Source organism: Galeopterus variegatus, unplaced genomic scaffold (genome assembly GCF_000696425.1).
Source record: "Galeopterus variegatus unplaced genomic scaffold, G_variegatus-3.0.2 Scaffold1169, whole genome shotgun sequence".
NCBI classification, from domain to species: Eukaryota; Metazoa; Chordata; class Mammalia; order Dermoptera; family Cynocephalidae; genus Galeopterus; species Galeopterus variegatus.
In genome coordinates this window covers 74,934-79,408 of record NW_007727280.1, presented here as the reverse complement: position 1 = coordinate 79,408, position 4,475 = coordinate 74,934, and positions in this window count along the sequence as shown.

The window sequence follows — 4,475 nt, the reverse complement described above, 5'->3', positions numbered from 1 at the left end:
GTGAGCGGGAACCGGTCTGTATGTGGGATCCGAACCCTTGGCGGGAGCGCCGCCGCGCTTCGCAAGCGGCGCACTACAGCAGTGCGCCACCGGGCCAGCCCTGGACATTCTCCAAAATAATTGAAAATGTCAAAGTCATGATAGACAAAGACTGAAGAACTGTCACAGAGAAGACTAAGGAGGTATTACAACTACATGCAATGTGGAATCCTGGATTAGATCAAAGCCTGAGAAAGGACATTAGTGGGGAAACTGGTGAAATCCTAACAAAGTCTGTAGTTTAGCTAATAGAGTGGTACCGATGTTAATTTCTTAGTTTTGGTATTTGTACCATTTTTGTGTAAGATGTTAACATTATGGAAAGCTAGGTAAAGGGTATACAGAGATGTACTATTTTTGCAACCTTTCTGTAAGTCTAAAATTGTTTTGAAGTTTCAAAGTTGAAAAAAGAAGCCAAGTAAGATGTTAGTATAAGTTTACTCGACACTTGCCTCATATAGGTAAAGCTTTTGTTTTAGTTTGGCCTCTTTATCACAGTAGGGTTGGGTTTATGACTGCTATTTCAAAATTTTTACGAGGGAAAAGAAAAATATGTGAGCCTGCATACTAAAAAGTTAACTTCAGTTAACAGCAGGAATTAGAAACTCCCATAAATACAGTGATTACAAAATTAATTGGAATAATAATGAGAAACTGAGATAAATGTGCTAACATTTTTGACATCACAGTTTTTAATATTTTCCTAGCTCCAGGGCTGGGTTTAAAAGCTTTTAGGGTTGACTTGGAAACATGCATTATCTTCTGATATTTATGTGACTCAATAGATGGACATGAGTAAGCTGGCCTATCTTATCCTAGATTGCAGAATTATTGTGTTAGAACTATATGTTGTAAACTGCAAGGGAAAAATAGTGGTGGCTGCTGTTTTGTGACTGACAAGAAAGAAAATTAACTCATAGCTTATAAGTGGAGGTTATAAAATAAGTGCATATTTATTTGTGTATATTTATAAAATCTTCTTTTGCTATCCTGTTGAGTTTTGATCACACGAAAATCACAAAAACGCAAAAATTCTTGCCATGTGAAGATTATTTGTCATGATTATAAGAGATAATTGTGGCAAAACACAGCAGAGTTTAACATGCAATCTAACTGACTGCATAAAACATGTTTATCTCAGTTCTGCCCCATAAATGAGTTTTAGGGTCATTATACCTTGTACTAATATTGAGCAACTGTTAAGTTGAGTATGAGCTAAAAGCTCTGGACTTTGGTAAGCAAGAGCCCTGGTTCTTGTCTTGGCTTTCTTGTTAACTAGCTAGGGAACCTGCAGTGTTTGTATAATGCTTTAGCATTTAACTCTCATAGACTCCTATTTCCTTTTCTGCAAATAAGAGGGACATTGAATTCAATCAGATTTTATGGACCAGTAAGTTTTCTTTAAAAAACAATTTGTTAGACGTATGTGGGGTGCCCAAATGTTTGTTTTGCCAAGTTAGAAAGCTATCATGAATACAGGGCTATCAAAACTAATTGGGAATGTATGTGTTACATTTCAATACAAAGTTTAAAAAAAAAAAAAACTAATTGGGATAATAATGAGGAACAGAGATAGACCACATTTTTCAAAAACAAGAAAACCCAAACTACCATTTATAGTCACCGCCTCTTCATAAAAGAAAGAATTTTTTAACATCACAAAAGTGGAAAAAATTTAATATCAGAGTAAAGCACAAGCCTTTATACTGAATTCTTTTTAAAGAAATATGATAGGAGATTATTCAAATATATCTTAGTTTTCTGTGGACCAGTGACATTTTTATCATGAACTTATAGTTGAGAATCAAAAATTGATCTGTAAGGCTACTTCTAGCTCTTACGTTCTGGGACTCTATGAGGCTCCTACTATAACACTTTACTGCTATTTCCACCTATGAGGCTCCTACTATAACATTTTACTGCTATTTCCACAACCCTTCAAATCCATTAGAACTTTCTCATAGAAGTAAATAAGTTATAATTTAAGAGCTCATGAAAAATTTGTAATTCTCTCCTACCCATCTGTACTTAAACAGAAATCATAGCGGTTTTTTTTTTCTTCCTCTTTTCTCAGAAGTGCTTAAGAAACAAGCTAATTGTATGATTCCTTTGGAACTTCCTCCAAAAATGGGTGGTAACTGCTACTCTGCACTTCAGTGATGTAAGAATTCATGTGTCTGGCCCACTTTCAGCCAAAAACAAATCTCTAGGAGCTCAGGTTTCATCTGACTCATAACATTGACCAAAAGCCCATGGGCAGGTGGCTTAATTCGGAGGATGAATTCAGAGGGGCTGCCCATTGTTTGATCATTCAGAAATGCCTCTCCTGTGCTGCTGTGCCCTCCAGGAGTTGGCCACTAGTGGAAGAGTCAGCCAGAATTTTATTCATTAACCTGGAAATATCAGGATAGACNTGAGGGTTGCGATCCGTTGCCGGTCACGAAAAAAGACAAAAAGGAAAAAAAAAAAATTGATCTGTAAGGCTACTTCTAGCTCTTACATTCTGGGACTCTATGAGGCTCCTACTATAACATTTTACTGCTATTTCCACAACCCTTCAAATCCATTAGAACTTTCTCATAGAAGTAAATAAGTTATAATTTAAGAGCTCATGAAAAATTTGTAATTCTCTCCTACCCATCTGTACTTAAACAGAAATCATAGCGGGTTTTTTTTCCTTCCTCTTTTCTCAGAAGTGCTTAAGAAACAAGCTAATTATATGATTCCTTTGGAACTTCCTCCAAAAATGGGTGGTAACTGCTACTCTGCACTTCAGTGATGTAAGAATTCATGTGTCTGGCCCACTTTCAGCCAAGAACAAATCTCTAGGAGCTGAGGTTTCATCTGACTCATAACATTGACCAAAAGCCCATGGGCAGGTGGCTTAATTCGGAGGATGAATTCAGAGGGGCTGCCCATCATTTGATCATTCAGAAATGCCTCTCCTGTGCTGCTGTGCCCTCTAGGAGTCGGCCACTAGTGGAAGAGTCAGCCAGAATTTTATTCATTAACCTGGAAATATCAGGATAGACATAACTAGGAGACTTGGCACAGAGGGAAAGCACCGGGGGAGGGGGGTGGCTCCCAGAAGTTTGCCAGGCAGTGAGGAGGAGAAAAGTGTTCTGGATAAAGACGAACAAGCCTGGGCAGGGCAGGAAACAGCAGGACTAACCCCAGGGAAGTGCTGTTTTTCTGAAGCTAAGCATTCAGGGCATGTTTTTGGCAGCAGAAAATGGATGAGCCTGGAGGGGTTGGCTGGAGCCATGTCAGATCTACACCAGGCTCTGTGCCACTGCAAATCCCTGGGTGGCCCTGGATGACCTGGGGATGGCCTAGTGTCTAAGGCCAACCCTTACAGAGCTGACTCACAGTTGTACCTGAGTTCAGTCTCAAACTTTCGGGTATTCAGCCACAACTGGACAGAACCACAAGTTCACTCCCCTGAGACGTGCTGCAAGAACCTGTTAGACCAGCCATACTCCTTTAAGACTTCTGGGAATTGATATGCAATATCTAGAAATTGTGGTTTTGTTGAATTGAGAAAAAGAAGATACTGATTATCCAAGAGATGAGGTAAAGGTTTATGACAATAATAGCTAGTATTTCAAAGAAGACTTTATAAACAATCCATACCACAACCCTGTAAGGTATGTTCTGCTAATTTTTCTTATTTAACAAATGTGGAAACTGTAAAACAAGGAATTTAAGCAACTCGCTGAGGTTCACCCAGTTAACAAGTGATGGAAAGCTGGGATTCGCACATGGGGCTCGGGCTCTTCACTAGACCAGTAGTCTACACACCCTCCAATGCAGTGAGATGTCAAGAAGGCTTGGGGGTGGGGGGAAGGGTAAAAAGGAGAGAGGAAAGAAAGAAAAGTAAATTAATTTCTTAACTATATAGATAGCCAAGATCACCGTATAGTCAAGAAATGGAAAGGAAGCCAAAAATAAAAACAAGCTTTTGACATCTTCTGACAGTTGTAATTCCTCATTTCTTTTGCCACCTTTTGTACATGTAACTCACAGCTTCTTTCACTGTTTTCCTCTATTTCTCCTTCTCTTCAATTTATTTCTACTTTTCTGCAAAGAAAACAGAAAACCAAGTTTATTCAAATTATATTTTTTTAAAAGAGAGAAAGAGGAAGAAAAGGAGGGAGGGAGGAAGGAAGGGGTTTTGCTGAACGTAAAGAGCATGAATTTAAGTGTCTGGCCTAATTAGCCTGACAAGGAGGTGAACATAGAAAAGGAACAACTCCAAGTCAGGCAAAAGTCAGGCAAATGGAAGCTCACAGTTATTCTCTGTGCCCCTCAGTAACCTTGGAAGTCATTGCTCTATTGCTGCATATAATGTTTCATGACACATCCCTTGTCTTGATAGTCTTTGTTTTCTCATCTGCAAAATCTTATGATCATGTTGAAAGTTCACTTTCTTTAAG